Below are 18,587 nucleotides of genomic sequence, written 5' to 3'. Positions count from 1 at the left end.
TGATCAGTTCTAGGTAATAGCCCTTAGCAGCAGTGATATTACTGCAGTTTCCATATTCATGTTTAAAGAAAGGGTTGTTATTTTGCTTGGCCTGGCATGGAAAATATTCTACTTTCCTTCTCAAATAAGATTCACTATTAAACTTTTATAAAGCCATTCTTATTTTGGGGTTCTGTCCAAATGTTTCTGTTCATTCGTGACGTTTTCTCGCTTATGAATAAGAAACGGACTGGGGATTTTCCGTCAGGCAATATGCTGAATAGCTGTGCACAGTGCCCTGAAAAACCATGGTTGCCATATTGGTGAAAATTACCTTTTTATGGATTCATGTGGCAGAACGTGGAGGGGTCTAGTTATCCATGTGGGTGAATTTGATGGACAGGAGATGTATTAAAAAAATAAAATAAAATGTAACCTTTTATTTTAGCAATTTTAGCAGGCAGTCTCATTGAGACCAAGGACTCTTCTACAAGGGAGCCCTGCATATTAACACACTTTACAAATACAACATAATACAAATATACAAGATTACAAACACACTCAAGTGAAACAATCACATACCTCAGTAAAGATTGGTCGCAAATTATTCATTTGAACTGCCTGAGAGGTACATCTAGTTGTTAGGGAAATCTGTAGATTGTTCCATACATGGGATACAAATAAACTACCTTCAGTATGTTTTTACGGTTGGATGTATTCAATACAAGGTAAAAACAGAATGGCTTGGACGGTTTAACTTAAATTGCCTCTGGTGCAACTCAAATCTGCACGATAGTTGCAGTGGATGTACTGTGTGTATGTGCAAGCATGTGTGACTTTGGGTTTGAACACGACTCAAGTCTCTTGCGCATCACAAGCCCGCTGAGCTAAAGCCTAGGAAAATAAAACCTAATGCTGATCTGCTGTTCAAATGTCATTTCAACAAATGTAATATGCCCTTTTGGTTTTGGAAAAACATATAGAATAGTATTTAATGAGCTTACAACTTATCAAAAAACAATRACCTACTGTTCCATTGATAACGTTTTTGTTTTCATAGACATTAGGCTACGACAAATATTTAAATTTTACTTAAGTCCTTGACCACTACACAATACTACATATGTAAGGTAGCTACTGCATTAGCCCGGGTAATGGACTAAAGGATCCTAACGCTACTCCTTAATCCAAGGACCTTACATGTTCTGTTTAAAGGGCGAATTGGCTCTGGAAGCCAAACAGCCAAATACTCCCATCTAAATGGGAATCGATTCTCAATTCAGTCTGGTTCTAGAAACATAAATCCCTCTACTTTCATATCACATCAAAATAATTTCACAAATGCAAAATAMATTTCAAATGGCTCATTCATCTGCCCTCTTCTCCCCTGTAACTATTCCCCAGGTAATTGCTGTAAATAAAATGTGTTCTCAGTGAACTTACCTGGTCAAATAAGGGTTAAATAAAATAAGTAAATACACACTTACTATACACGGTTTTAACACAGGAGGCTGCTGAGGGGAGGACAGCTCATAATAATGGCTGGGATGAAATGGTATAAAACACATGGAAACCATGTGTTTGAGTTCGATATCATTCTGTTTGAGCTATTACTGTGAGTCCGTCCTACCCAATTAAGGTGCCACCAACCTCCTGTGGTAGACAAATTAAATGCACAGTAGTTGTGGTTATTTTTTTGTGTCTAGAAAATAATTTTGTGTCTTAGAAAGAATTCTAAGTAAACACTCATGTTTTGTAGTCTCCTTAATGCTAGATAGTTAAACAAAACAACTGGCAACCCTGCGAAGGACCCCGTCCGCTTCGTCAGACTGCTTGTTTGCGCGGCAGGCCTACTAGTAAACTGCAGTCACCGGCTTGGCGCATGTTTTCAGCGGGGGAGGGTTTAGTTAGACAGCTGTAGTAGGGGCGATTATTCCCTTGATTAAAAGTAGCCAGCAGGAACCGCGGGAGAGAAGGCAGAGTTTTGGCGCAACTTTATTTTGAAGGGTTTGACAAGAGAGACTATCATATAATGGAATACAAAACCGAAACGAAGCTAGGTGTCAGGCCTGTGGCCAATTAGCTAACGTTGCTTCCTTCAGCTTGCTAGCTATTAGCTAGTTGTTCCCAATGATGTGTGTAGCTAGCTAACGCTAAATTCGTTAGCTTAGCCAGCTAGCTTCCTTGTGTTGTTGTGGGTCAATACATGGGACCTGGTTGGTTCTACCGCACATTTGTGTAATTTTTCAAAACTTTTTGAAAGTTATTGCTTGCTACAGTAGCTACCAGAGAGCAACATTCTCTGTTATCCTTCTCTGAAATCAAAGTCGAGTAGTGTGTGTCCTTCAGACAAAGTGATTGCGCTTGCCAAGTTAATTTGACAGGCGTTTTGTTTGTTGGCAACTGTCCTCAGCTCAGAATTAAGACCTGACCGGAGCGAACCTTTTTCTCCATCCAACCCTGCAACCAACCGGCCAGTACCCTCTACGTTAGTCTGGCTGGCCCCGGAGCTGACCACACAGCACTGCCTGCTCAATGGAGGAGCATGACAACATGGAATATTTATATCAGCAGGTCCTGCAGAAAGACGTTACCCGCCGGCTGCAGGTCGGGCAGGATTTAATAGACTACCTGAACGACCCGCAGAGGTCCTCCGATGTGGAACAAGACAAACCCCGGCTGGATAAAACCATAGATGAGCTGACGGGATGGGTCAACTCCAGCAACTACAAGGTGAGACCGCAGCACATGGGGACGTTGCGGTGTACACTGCAGACTGTGGTCCCTTGATTATGACCCCCCCCGACCTATCCGTCTAACGTAGTTCTTTGATATACATGTTTTTGTGATAGGATGTAGCTAGTTTGCTAGCCAGGGATGATTATTCTCAGTGTGGGGACATTAGTTAACTAGAAAGGAGAAGCTACTGAGGAATAACGAGCTTTCACCACAGACAGTGTAATTTTGTGACGCTGGGCGGTCTCGCTGTAGCAGAAGGCTGTATCTTCTAACTGTAATCTCATTAAAACGGAGATAATCTGATTCAAACAGATATCCCATTAATCTCCCCGTAACTGTGTCTAAAATGTTGCGTTTTCTTTGAGTAGTGGGACACTTTCTTGAATGGAAAAGGGTTAACAATAACATACGTTAGTTAGGTAGCTCTGCTGTCCAGCCACGATTGATCAGGCGGTTAGCTAGGGGAAAAACGGTGAATAATCTTGTATTAAAAGGTTTAATACAAGTAACACGTTATATTGTGACTCTTAGTGTAATGAATGTACTGGGATTGAGTTAGATATCATTCAGTTGTATGTTTTTCTTTGCCCTGTCGGCTAGCGGTAGTAGTGGACTGTGTGCTTGGAGGAGGACCCCATTGTCAGAGCGCCTAGAGGATGGGGGAGGGGTCGGCGTGTGGTATAATGTCATATCTGTGGAAAATGATGGAATGTGGCCTTTGTTTTCTTTGCTAAATGTATCTCCTCATAAACCCAGACAGTTATGTCTGAAYTATACACCATGGAATGAATCCTTGCGTCAGACGCTGAAGGTGGTGCTGGTTACGTCCACTGGAGGTGAATCCATTACAACTAATACAGAACAAAAATATAAACGCAACATGCTAAAATGTCAAAGATTTTACTGAGTTACAGTTCATAGAAGGAAATCGGTACATTTTAAATAAATAAATTAGGCCCTAATCTATGGATTTCACATGACTGGGAATACAGATGTGTTGGTCACAGATACCTTTTTAAAGGGAAAAAAGGTAGGGGTGTGGATCAGAACACCAGTCAGTATCTAGTGTGACCACCATTTTCCTCCTGCAGCGTGACACATCTCCTTCACATAGAGTTGATCAGGCTGTTGATTGTGGCCTGATGTGTAATGTTGTCCCACTGCTCTTCAATGGCTGTGTGAATTTGCTTGATATTGGTGAGAACTGGGACAYGCTGTCGTACACGTCRATCCAGAGCATCCAAAAGGTGCTCATTGGTTGACATGTCTGGTGAGTATGCAGGCCATGGAAGAACTGGGACATTTTCAGCTTCCAGGAATTGTGTACAGATCCTTGCGACGACACGGCATTATCACACTGAAACATAAGGCGATGGTGGCGGATGAATGGCACGACAATGGGCCTCAGGATCTCGTCACAGTATCTGTGCATTAAAACTTCCATAGACAAAATGCAATTGTGTTCGTTGTGTGTAGCTTATGCCTGCCCATACTATAACCCCACTGTCGTCATGGGGCACTCTGTTCACAACACTGACATCAGCAAACCGCTCGCCCACACAATGCCATACACGTTGTCTGCGGTTGTGAGGCCGGTTGGACGTACTGCCAAATTCTCTAAAACGACATTGGAGGCGGCTTATGGTAGAGAAATGAACATTCAATTATCCGGCAACAGTTCTGGTGGACATTCCTGCAGTCAGCATGCCAATTGCACGCTCCCTAAACTTGAGACATCTGTGGCACTGTTGTGTGACTGAACTGCATATTTTAGTCACCTTTTATTGTCCCCAGCACAAGGTGCACCTGTCTATTGATATTGCTGTTTAATCGGCTTTTTTATATGCCACACCTGTCAGGTGGATGGATTATCTTGGCAAAGGAGAAATGCTCACTAACAGCAATATAAACTTAATTTGTACCCAAAATTTGAGAGAGATGCGTTGTGCAAATTGATTATTAAAAAAAAATTCAAATCATAAAACATGCGACCAACACTTTTACATGTTGCATTTACATTTTTTTGTGTGTATTTTAAAGATGTTTATTTTACCTTCCCTAGTATAACACCAGTGTTTAAGCCTATGGAAAGTCTCAGGCTGGACCAGGGCTGCAATGGAAAAAAGGTCACAGGAACTTCCAGAAGATCCAGTGAAATAAAACTATAATCAACCCTCACCAGCATCCTATTATTTCCCTGAGGGTTAAAGGTTATATTACAGGGAACAATACGAGGAGGACAGTTTGACAGAAACACAGATGTGGAAACAGGATAATGCTGTAATTACTTTGGCCAGGGTGTGATTTAGAGTTTTAGTAATATGAGCCTGGTCCAATTACAACTGAACTCCCTGTCCTCTAGCGAGCTCCTTCAGTGTGTACAGTACTGATCTGCGGCCCGTATTCACTAAGCTTCTCAAAAGTACTGATTTTAAGATCCGAACCAGTCTGTCCTTTTTATTAATTTTATTCTTCATGATTTGAAAATGTTTTTTACTTTGCTCTCCAAATAATAGCTCCTAATTGTTCTAGAGGAGAGAAGGGGAGGCGCCGGCTTCTGTGAAGATGCTGAGTCATCCCAGATGAGAAGGGAGGGGAAGTGAGGGAGAAGGGAGGGGAAGTGAGAGAGAAGAGCGAGAGAGATTAATGGATGCAGAGTGACCCAGAGAGCTGTGTCCAGACTGAGATTGACTCACTCGGGCAGCTGTGTACAGACTGAGACTGGTAATGCTGCTGGTTTAAAGAGTACCACAGTATGAGTCATAATACCCATAAGACCTAGTGGGTAAAACAAGGAAATGGTTCCAATTGTTTTTCCACCATTTATTTTTTCCCATAGGGGATTTTAGATACAATTCAAATAAGGGCTGTGTTTCGTGTAGGCTTTACCCTGGTGTGACGTTTTGATAATTATAAATCTCTCTAGAACAAGGTGACTTTTTAATACATATATTTGCTGTATTTACCCCCCACAAATGAAATGTGACCGACTTCCTTGATTCGGTCTTATGTAGCAAAATGTGATTTTAAATTATTATAATATATTTTTTTTTTACATTGGACAAAAGCAGAGAGAGAGAGCTACAAAATGGTAGATCATACACTGCATTTGAGGAACAATGGGAAAGTAATTCTGCATTGAAAGTTGMTAAACTTGTAACCCCACTTTTGAGAAAATGGCCCTTGAATATTTTTGGTACACCTACTGGAGAGCACTTCTTTGTCTCCACCCATTCAGCATGGTTCACACCCTCTTAAGCTTTAGCCCCACCCATCTCATTAAGGATTCACATGTGAGGTCATGTGCTAAACAGAGTGAGTAGTGTAGTAAAGATGAAGACTAATAGGTAAAAGTAGTAGCCTACARCAAGGAACAACCAGGGAAACAAAGTGTTCAGATATAACTATTAAAAAWATATATTTATTAGTTGACACACTTGTATAAATTGATGGGTCACATGAGAGAAATGCTACAACCCCCAGCCACATCTTGCCAAGTGGATGGGTCTCTACAGAAGGTGTAAACGATACAGCCAAATGGTTACTTACATAGTAGCAATATCAGAAAGGATGTCAATATAAATAACAACTGTCAATGCCAGTAGAGAAAGAACTACATAATATACAGTCTGTACAATAACAATATCAGTGATAGACGAGGTAGTTATACAGTATGTACTGTCGTGTCTTTGCTATCGTTAAATTGAAGACTTATAGTTTTTATCATAGATTCCTGTAATTAGGGATTACGCGGTCACTTGAGTAATAACGTAAYTAATTAACTATGAATTCGAGGGCACCAGGGAAAGTTATTCGATTACAAAGTTATAATTTCCCAATATAACCTTTCAGATATTTTCATATCTGATCAATAGTCTTCTAATTAATGATTTATTTACTCTTTCTCACGTCAGTCTCATTCCAAACGTCGTAAATCGTTGATCTGCACGAACCCAGTCTTCACTATGAGTCATCCATACATCAATTGTCTTAAATCATTTATTTATTACTAACTAATTCATTCACAGAAATGCATAAACAAACAAACAAACTTAAAATAGTTACATGAAATGATAGGAGAAAATATGCCCTAGTGGGCTAAACCGGCATGGCGGCTGTTAGACAAAGGGAAAGTTGCGTTCGACTAAGAATTCACTACAGAGTCCATAATTATAACAATTGACATGCTAATCCTTACACATGAACGCTCACTCATTCGGGAACAATTGCAATCAATATACACTGCTCCAAAAAATAAAGGGAACACTTAAACAACACAATGTAACTCCAAGTCAATCACACTTTGTGAAATCAAACTGTCCACTTAGAAGCAACACTGATTGACAATAAATTTCACATGCTGTGTTGTGCAAATGGAATAGACAAAAGGTGGAAATTATACCAGGAATTAGCAAGACCACCCCAAAAAAGGAGTGATTCTGCAGGTGGTGACCACAGGACCACTTCTCAGTTCCTATGCTTCTGGCCTGGGGTGTTTTTGGTCACTTTTGAATGCTGGGGTGCTCTCACTCTAGTGGTAGCATGAGACGGAGTCACAACCCACACAAGTGTCAGGTAGTGGCAGCTCATCCAGGATGGCACATCAATGCGAGCTGTGGCAAAAGGTTTGCTGTGTCTGTCAGCGTAGTGTCCAGAGCATGGAGGCGCTACCAGGAGACAGGCCAGTACATCAGGAGACGTGGGAGGAGGCCGTAGGAGGGCACAACCCAGCAGCAGGACCGCTACCTCCGCCTTTTGCAAGGAAGTGCACTGCCAGAGCCCTGCAAAATGACCTCCAGCAGGCCACAAATGTGGCTACATAGGGTCAGAAGGATAGTAGATGGGACCTGGCTGCACTAGGGTCAGAAGGAAGTAGATGGGACCTGGCTGCACAGGGTCAAGAAGGATAGTAGATGGGACCTGCGCTGCATAGGGTCCAGAAGGATAGTAAGATGGGACCTGGCTGCACAGGGTCAGTATAAGACATAGTATGATGGACCTGGTCTGGTCAGAAGGATAGTAGATGGACCTGGCTGCATAGGGTCAGAAGGATAGTAGATGGGACCTGGCTGCAACAGGGTCAGAAGGATAGTAGATGGACCTGGCTGCATAGGGTCAGAAGGATAGTAGATGGGACCTGGCTCATAGGGTCAGAGAGGATAGTAGATGGGACCTGGCTGCATAGGGTCAGAAGGATAGTGCACCTGCAAACAACAAAATAACACTAAGATAAATTAAATATGAATTTTCACCCCTGTCATCTTTATTTTATGTAACTTTTTATTTTACTAGGTCTTTACACAGCTCAGTGAAAGCATTCTCTGCATCCCATATAGTATATATTTTGTGTCTTCATCTATCCATCTATGTCCTTAATCAGTATAAAGGAGGACATGTTGCTTACTCGTTGAGGCAATAGTAAAAGCTGTAATGTATCCCTGATGTCTTTGCTTGCTGGTTCAGTAGGGCCCCCAGAGACAAGGTCTTGACAGGTGGTCTTGCAGTCAGCAACCATCTTCTGGTAGACAGACCGCTCACTCTGAGCGAGTGCTTGCTTTGGCCAGCTCTCTTTCTGATGGGAGGCATTAGACCATTATCCTTGTATGACTGGTGGAGGAGAGTCAGGCGTGTTCTACAGGTCTTTCTGATGGGAGACATTAGACCATTCTCCTTGTATGACTGGTGGAGGAGAGTCAGGCGTGTTCTACAGGTCTTTCTGATGGGAGACATTAGACCATTATCCTTGTATGACTGGTGGAGGAGAGTCAGGCGTGTTCTACTGATACTGAAAGACAAATACCTGGTACAAATATTTTGGCATTATTATACAATAGATAGCTGTAATCACCGTCAGACACACCTGGTTAACTTGATGGGTCATCTAATCATCTGGCGAAGTGAAGTCTTTTGTTTAGACATGCAAGCTAAACAATGAACCATAATCCTAACAACTTTCTGACAAAATTAGAAACGTATAATATCTGAAACTGTAGCTAGACTCTTACCCTTATACATTGGGCGCTTCACGGCAGACTGCAACCCCTTTCATTAAATAAGACCTGCGTCATTTCCGTTTTGTTTGTACAGCTTGCTTGGCCCGTTGTCAAGTCTCTGGTTCACATCGTCTGATTCATTTTCAGCGTCAGAGAGCGCCAGCATGGTACGATCGTCGTCCTAAAAGTAGTCAATCACAATCCTTTTCCCGCTGACCTTTGTCAATAGCGCTTGAAATTCAGGGCAGCAATGTTGTTGAGAGCAGTAGCAACACATTTGCAGTTCTCCATGGCTAACGTTATATCTTTAGAAAAAACTGCAGTAGAAAGGATTATCGACTCATAAGGAGCAGCTAATTTTATAGGCAGACAATGCTACGCGGCAGACCAATCTGAAACTCATCTCTCGGCATGTCCAGCCCATTCATTATCTCAGCCAATCATGGCTTGCGCAAAGGTTCCTGTCTTTTTCTGTGGCTTAACCAACTAGGCTCGTAATTTAACAACTTTATTCGTATTTACAGATGGCATTGAAGTTTGTTATTAAGGCACGTGAAAGTTCAAATTTCTGCCAAAAAACACATTTTGAAAACCGTACCGAAGTTCTATCAACACATTGACTGTGGTACTCGCAGTGGAAAAACACTCAACCATTGTTATTCCAACTTCCGRGATGCATACAAGCCCCCCTACCCTGCMCTCCCTTCTGCAAATCAGATCTCGACYCCATTTTGCTCCTCTCTTCCTATAGGTAGAAACTCAAACAGGAAGTACCCGTGCTAAGGTCTATKCAACGCTTGTCTGACCAATCAGAATCCATGCTTCAAGATTGTTTTGATCAYGTGGACTGGGATAGTGGCAGGAAAGTATGTGAACCCTTTGGAAATACCTGAATTTCTGCATTAATTGATCATAAAATGTGATCTGATCTTCATCTAGGTCACAACAATAGTTTAAGCAGACTGTGTCTAATAACACACAAACAATTACACGTTTTCATGTCTTTATTGAACACACCATGTAAACATTCACAGTGGAGGGTGGAAAAAGTATGTGAACCCTTGGATTTAATAACTGGTTGACCCTCCTTTGGCAGCAATAACTTCAACCAAATGTTTTCTGTAGTTGTGGATCAGNAAATCATATTACACACTTATACAAACAGTATCATACTCACTCATTCATTTTATACAACAAACAGGTGTAAACCTCATATCTGAGGTTATTATATAAACAGCGGTATGKTAATGTGGCCAACCCGTCTCTCCTGAGTTTCCCACATGGGRACAAATGGACCGGTTCATAGCTGGACTCTTCCACCGATCTTTATACTTTTGCAGGAATATGAAATATGTTCGTACCTCAAGTTCTGTGAGGTGGAAGAGAATTCCTTTGTCCTGAAAGTTTACCCTCTGTCTAATACTGTTTGTGGTGGGGAGATTCTCAGGAATTTACGACATCTCTCTGATCACTGCATGGGTTGTGGTGGAAAGGGAGAGGCAGGGAGAGGGGGATGGGGTTTGCAGTACCCAAGCAGGCAACATCATGACAGTACAATAACAATATCAGTGATAGATGAGGTAGTTATATGCATACAATCGGTTACAATGGTGTAACCGATGTGAAATGGCTAGCTAGTTAGCGGGTTGCGCGCTAATAGCGTTTCAAACGTCACTCGCTCTTTGACTTGGAGTAGTTGTTCCCCTTGCTCTGCATGGGTAACGCTGCTTCGAGGGTGGCTGTTGTCGATGTGTTCCTCATTCGCGCCCAGGTAGGAGCGAGGAGAGGGACGGAAGCTATACTGTTACACTGGCAATACTAAAGTGCCTATAAGAACATCCAATAGTCAAAGGTATATGAAATACAAATGGTATAGAGAGAAATAGTCCTATAATTCCTTAATAACTACAACCTAAAACTTCTTACCTGGGAATATTGAAGACTCATGTTAAAAGGAACCACCAGCTTTCATATGTTCTCATGTTCTGAGCAAGGAACTTAAACGTTAGCTTTCTTACATGGCACATATTGCACTTTTACTTCTCCAACACTTTGTTTTTGCATTATTTAAACCAAATTGAACATGTTTCATTATTTATTTGAGGCTACATTGATTTTATTGATGTATTATATTAATTAAAAATAAGTGTTCATTCAGTATTGTTGTAATTGTCATTATTACAAATAAATAAAAAAATCGTCCGATTAATTGGTATTGGCTTTTTTTGGGGTCCTCCAATAATCGGTATCGGCGTTGAAAAATCATAATCGGTTGACCTCTAGTCCAGACTATGGTGGAGCTTGTGCATGGTCCACCAGGCACAATAACAGAGCACAAACCTGTTCTGGTTTTGGCCACTGCAGTTGTCACATTTCAGGGCCACACGCGTTTCCTCAACTCCGTAGTTGGTGAAGAAATGGTTCATGTAGTTGATGACATCGCTGCTGCCTTTTCTGGATGACGTGACTTCATCAATCAAGTAGTTGACTTGTGGTATTCCTTCACAGCAGACATCAAACAAGCAACACTTGCGAGGAGTTGAAAGGTAGATTGGACCTGGCTGCATAGGGTCAGAAGGATAGTAGATTGGACCTGGCTACATAGGGTCAGAAGGATAGTAGATGGGACCTGGCTACATAGGGTCAGAAGGATAGTAGATGGGACCTGGCTACATAGGGTCAGAAGGATAGTAGATGGGACCTGGCTACATGGTTACATAGGGTTCAGAAGGATAGTAGATGGACCTGAGCTACATAGGGTCAGAAGGATAGTAGATGGACCTGGCTACATAGGGTCAAGAAGAAGTAGATGGGAACTTGGCTAACATAGGGTCAGAAGGATAGTAGATGGGACCTGCGTACTCATAGGGTCAGAAGGATAGTAGATGGGAACCTGGCTCATAGGGTAGAAGGATAGTAAGATGGGACACTGGCTGCATAGGGTCAGCAAGGATGGTAATGGACCTGGCTACCATTAGGGTCAGAAGGATAGTAGATGGGACCTGGCTACATAGGGTCAGAGGAAGGATAGTAGATGGGACCTGGCTACATAGGGTCAGAAGGATAGTAGATGGACTGGCTACTAGGGTCAGAAGGATAGTAGATGGACCTGGCTACATAGGGTCAGAAGGATAGTAGATGGGACCCTGGGCTACATAGGGTCAGAAGGATAGTAGATGGGACCTGGCTAACATAGGGATCAGAAGATAGTAGATGGGACCTGGCTACATAGGGTCAGAAGGGATAGTAGAATGGGAACCTGGCTACATAGGGTCAGAAGGAATAGTAGATGGGACTGGCTACATAGGTCAGAAGGATAGTAGATGGACCTGGCTACAGGAGGGTCAGAAAGATAGTAGTGGGACTGCTCTAGGGTCAGAAGGATTAGTAGATGGACCTGGGCTACATAGGGTCAGAAGGATAGTAGATGGGACCGGCTAGCATAGGGTCCAGAAGGCATAGTAGATGGGACCTGGCTTTACATAGGCATCAGAAGGATAGTAGATGGGACCTGGCTACATAGGTCAGAAGGATAGTAGAGAGGAACCTGGCTACATAGGGTCAGAAGGATAGTAAGAAATGGACCTGACCTTACATAGGCGTCAGAAGGATGTAGATGGGACCTGGCACATAGGTCATGAAGGATAGTAGATGGACCTGGCTACATAGGTCAGTTAGATGACTGTACATAGGACAGGAGTAGATGGGACCTGGCTACATAGGGTCAAGAAGATGGATAGGATGGGACCTGGCCCTACATATGGCGTCAAGAAGGCAAATAAGATGGGACCTTGGCTACATAGGGGGTCAGAAAGGATAGTAAATGGAAGGTCAAGGGATAAGATGACCTGGCTGACATAGGATTCAAGAAGGAATAGTTAGATTGGGACTGGCGTACATAGGGCTCAGGAAGGATAGTAGATGGGACCTGGCTACCATAGGGTCAGAAGGATAGTAGATGGACCTGGCTACATAGGCGTCAGAAGTAGTAGATGGGACCTGCCTACATAGGGTCAGAAGGATAGTAGATGGACCTGGCTACATAGGGTCAGGAAGGATAGTAGATGGGACCTGGCTTACATAGGGTCAGAAGGATAGTAGATGGGACCGGCTGCATAGGGTCAGAAGGATAGTAGATGGGACCTGGCTACATAGGGTCAGAAGGATAGTAGATGGACCTGGCTACATAGGGTCAGAAGGATAGTAGATGGGACCTGGCTACATAGGGTCAGAAGGATAGTAGATGGACCTGCTACATTAGGTCAGATAGTAGATGGGACCTGTACCATAGGTCAGAAGGATAGTAGATGGGACCTGGCTACATAGGGTCAGAAGGATAGTAGATGGGACCTGGCTACATAGGGTCAGAAGGATAGTAGATGGGACCTGGCGCATAGGGTCGAAGGATAGTAGATGGGACCTGGCTACATAGGTCAGAAGGATAGTAGATGGGACCTGGCTCATAGGTCAGAAGGATAGTAAGATGGGACCTGCTACCATAGGGTCAGAAGATAGTAGATGGGAACCTCGCTACATAGGGTCAGAAGGATGGTAGATGGGAACCTTGGCTACATAGGGTCAGAAGGATAGTTAGATGGAAACCCTGGCTACATAGGGTCAGAAGATAGTAATGAGACCTGGCTTACATAAGGTCAGAAGGAAGTAGATGGACCTGGCTCATAGGGTCAGAATGATAGTAGAGGACCTGGCTACATGGGTCAGAAGGATATTAGATGGGACCTGACTACATAGGGTTCAAGAAGGATACTAGTGGACCTGGTTACCATAGGGTCAGAAGGATTAGGTATATGGACCTGGCTACATAGGGTCAAGAAGGACAATAGCATGGGACCTGGCTACATAGGGTCAGCAAGGATGGTAGCATGGGACATGGCTACATAGGGTCAGAAGGACAATAGATGGACCTGTTCTACAAGGTCAGAAGGATAGTAGTGGGAACATGCGGTCGAAAGGATAGTAGATGGGACCTGGCTGCATAGGATCAGGAAGAATAGTAGTTGGGACCTGGCTACATAGGGTCAGTAGTAAGGAAGGACATAGATAAGATTTATAGTGGACCGAGGTCTAGTGTATCTACCTTGTAGGGATCAGAAGGATAGTATAAGATGTGACCTGGCTACATAGGTCAGATAAAGGATAGTAGTATGGGACCTCGATTAGGGTCAGAAGCATAGTAGCATGTGACCTGGCATACATAGGTCAGAAGGATAGTAAGTATGGACCTGGCTACATAGGGTCTAGAAGGTAGTAGATGACCTGGCTACATAGGGTCAGAAGGATAGTAGATGGGACCTGGCTACATAGGGTCAGAAGGATAATAGATGCCCCCCCCCACCTGGCTACATAGGTCAGAAGGATAGTAGACTGCCGACATAGGTCAGAAGGATAGTAGATTGACCTGGCTGCATAGACAGGAAGTAAAAGTATATGGGAACCCTGGCTACTTAGGTCAGATGATAGTATGATGGGACCTACTAGTCAGGTGTGATACGGCCATAGGGTCATAGATGAGCGATTAGTCACTAGTAATGCGGACCTGCGCACTAGGTCAGAAGATAGTAGATGGACCGTACTGTGGTCAGAAGTGATATAGATGACCTGGCTACATAGGTTACAGAAGGATAGTAGATGGGACCTGGCACTACGTCGGAAGTATACGTCTAGGTCAAGGATAGTAGATGGGACCTGGCTAACAGTCAGAAGCGAGGGTAATGGGACCTGGACTAACATAGGGTCAGAATGATAGTAGGATGGACCTGGCTGACATAGGTCAGAAGGATAGTAAGGATGACTGACTGCATAGGGTCAGAAGGATAGTAGATGGACCGCACTGTCGGAGAGACCGTTACATAGGGTTCAGAGATAGTAGATGGACCTGGCTACATAGGTCAGAAGGGCAATGTAATGACCTGGCTAATAGGTCAGAAGATAGTAGATGACCATGCTACATAGGCGTCAGAAGACAATAGATGGACCTGGCTACATAGGGTCAGAAGATAGTAGATGGACATGGGTCAGAAGGATAGTAGATGGGACCTGGGCTGCATAGCGATTCAGAAGAATAGTAGTTGGACCCTGGCTACCAGAGGGTCAGAAGATAGTAGATGGACCTGGCTACATTAGGGTTCAGAAGGATAGTAGATGGGACTGGCTACATAGGGTCAGAAAGGATAGTAAGATGGGACCTTGGTATACATAGGGTCAAGAAGGATCCGTAGATGGACCTGGCTACATAGTTCAGAAGGATGTAGATGGGACCTGGCTACATAGGGGGCAGAAGGATAGTAGCATGGACCTGGCTTACATGGTCAGAGGATAGTAGATGGGACCTGGCTACATAAGGGTCAGAGGATGGTAGATGGACCTGGCTTGCATTTAGGGTCAGAAGGATAGTAGAGCGTCCACTACCGTCCTCCACTAAACTAAAATGACCATGTTACCTACATGACCATGTTACCTTACATGGATATAAATGACCATGTTACCTACATGTATATAAATGGACCATGTTACCTACATGTACCTAATGACCTTGTTACCTAACATGTATGCTAAATTACCATGTTACCTACATTACCTAAATGACCATGTACCTACATGTTATCTTTTAAATGACCATGTTACCTACATTACCTAAATACCATGTTACCTACATGTATTCTACATGACCATGTTCACCTACATTTACCTAAAGACCATGTTACCTACATGAACCTTTAAATGACCATGTTACCTGAAATGACCATTTACATAAATGACACATTTACCTGCATGTATAATAAATGACCATTACCTAACATGTATCATAAATGACCAGGTTACCTACATGTACCTAAATGACCATGTTACCTACATGTACCTAAATGACCATGTTACCTACATGTACCCTAAATGACATGTTTACCTAAATGACCATGTTAACAAAATGACCATGTTACCTGCATGTATTAAATGACCATGTATACCTACATGTATATTAAATGACCATTTACACCATGTACCTAAATGACTGTTACCTACATTATTATAAATGATCATGTTACCTAAATGACCATGTTACCTAATTATCTTAAATGACCATGTTACCTACATGTACCTAAATGACCATGTTACCTTACATGTTATCTAAATGAACCATGTTACCTACATGTATATAAATGACCATGTACCTACATGTACCTAAATGACCTTGTAACCTACAATTACCTAAATGACCATTTACCTACATGTATAATAAATTGACCATGTTACCTACATGTATCTACATGACCATTTACCTAAAGACCATGTTACCTACATGTATCTACATACCATTTACCTAACATTGTATATAAATGACACAGTGTACCTACATGTACCTTAAATGACCTTGTATACCTACATGTATCTAAATGACCATGTTAACCTACATGTATATAAATGGACCATGTTACCTACATGTACCTAAATGACCTTGTTACCTAAATGTACCTAAATGACCATGCTTTACCTACCATTGTACCTAAATGACCATGTTACCTACATGTACCTAAATGACCATGTTACCTAAATGAACCCATGTTACCTCATTGTATCTAAATGACCATGTTACCTAAATGACCATGTTACCTAAATGACCATGTTACCTACATGTATATAAATGACCATGTTACCTACATGTATATAATGATGACCATGTTACCTACATGTATATAAATGACCATGTTACCTAACATGATATATAAATGACCATGTACCTACATGTATATAACATGACCATGTTACCCTACATGTATATAAATGACCATGTTACCTACATGTACCTAAATGACCTTGTTACCTACATGTATCTAATATGACCAGCTACCTACATGTACCTAAATGACCATGTTACCTACATTACCTAAATGGACCATGTTACCTAAATGACCATGTTTACATTAAAATGACCATGTTACCGCATGTATAATAAATGACCATGTTACCTACAATGTATATAATGACCATGTTACCTACATGTACCTAAATGACCAGTTACCTACATGTAACCTAAATGACCATGTTACCTACATGTAGGCTAAATTCCCAATTCTAGGCCCTCAAACCATCACGGTCACCTTAATAATTCCCCAGTTTACAATTGCTCATTCATGCCCCCTCCTCTCCCTGTAACTATTCCCCAGTCGTTGCTGCAAATTGGAAACGTGTTCTCAGTCAAAACTACCTGCCGTAACAATAACGGGGTAAAATTAAAAAAATAAAAAATAAAAAAAAATAAAAAATTACCTAATGGACCATGTTACCTAAAATGACCATGTACCAAAATAAAAATTGGAAAAACCCCCATGTTACCTGCAATGTATCTAAAATTGACCATGATTACCTACATGTATATAAATTGACCATGTTACCTACATGTACAAAATGACCTTTTACCTTACAATGTATATTTAAATGATCATGTTTACCTAAAATGACCATGTTACCTACATGTATCTAAATACCATTTACCTACATGTACCTAAAATGACCATTGTTACCTACATGTATCTAAATGACCATGTTACCTACAATGTATAATAATATGACCATTACCTACATGTAATTCTAAATGACCAGTTACCTAAATGACATGACCTAAATGACCATGTTACCACATGTACCTAAATGACCATGTTACGCTTACAGTACCCTAAAAAATGACCATGTTACCTACATGTATCTAAATGGACCATGTACCAAGATGACCATGTTACCTACATGTATCTACATGCACCATGTTACCTACATGTACCTAAAGGACCATGTTACCTACATGTATCTAAATGACCATGTTACCTAAATGACCATGTTACCTAAATGAACCATGTACCTACATGTAATAAATGACCATGTTACCTAACATGTATTATAAATGACCATGTTACCTACATTGTATATAAATGACATGTTACCTACATGTATATAAATGACCATGTACCTACATGTACCAAAGACCATGTACCTACATGTACCTAAATACCATGTTTTACCTAAATGACCATAGTTACCTAAATGACCATGTTACCTACATGTATCTTAAATGACCATGTTACCTATATGTACCTAAAATGACCATGTTACCTACATGACCAGTTACCTACATGTAACCTAAATGACCATGTACCTAAGATGACCATTACCTAAATGACCATGTTACCTACATGTACCTAAATACCATGTACCTACATGAACCTAAATGACCATGTTACCTAAATGACCATGTTACCTAAATGGACCGATGTTACCATACATGTATCTAAATGACCATGTTCTCGACATGTAACCGAAGACACGTTACCACATGTATAATAAATGACCATGTTACCTAAATGACCATGTTACTTACATGTATTCTTACATGACCATTTACCTACATGTACCTAAATGACCATGTTACCTACAATGTATTCTACCATGCACCATGTTACCTAACATGTACCTAAATGACCATGTTACATAAATGACCATGTTAACCTACATGTATCTACATGACCATTGTTACCTACAATTACCTAAATGACCATGTTACCTACATGTATCTAAATGACCATTTCCTAAATGGACCATGTACCTAAATGACCATGTTACCCTACATGTACCTAAATGACCATGTTACCTACATGTATCAAATGACCATGTTACCTACATGTACCTAAATGACCATGTTACCTACATGACCCTAGTTACCTACATGTACCTAAAAATGACCATGTTACCTACATGACCATGTTACCTACATGTATCTACATGACCATTTTACCTACAAATGTACCTAAATGACCATTGTTACCTACATGCTACCTAAGATGACCATGTTACCTACATGTTACCTTA

The 18,587-nt window shown here is 41.6% G+C and overlaps 1 pseudogene; it reads left to right on the top strand.

The window, feature by feature from the left end:
• Nucleotides 1–1,812: 1,812 nt before the first annotated feature.
• Nucleotides 1,813–18,587, top strand: part of LOC112071341 (CLIP-associating protein 1-like) — a 70,237-nt pseudogene continuing 53,462 nt past the window's right edge.

The sequence above is a fragment of the Salvelinus sp. IW2-2015 genome, unplaced genomic scaffold (genome assembly GCF_002910315.2).
Source record: "Salvelinus sp. IW2-2015 unplaced genomic scaffold, ASM291031v2 Un_scaffold1588, whole genome shotgun sequence".
NCBI lineage: Eukaryota > Metazoa > Chordata > Actinopteri > Salmoniformes > Salmonidae > Salvelinus > Salvelinus sp. IW2-2015.
Note: the sequence above shows the minus strand (reverse complement) of the source record. Positions and strands in the feature narration are given on the sequence as shown.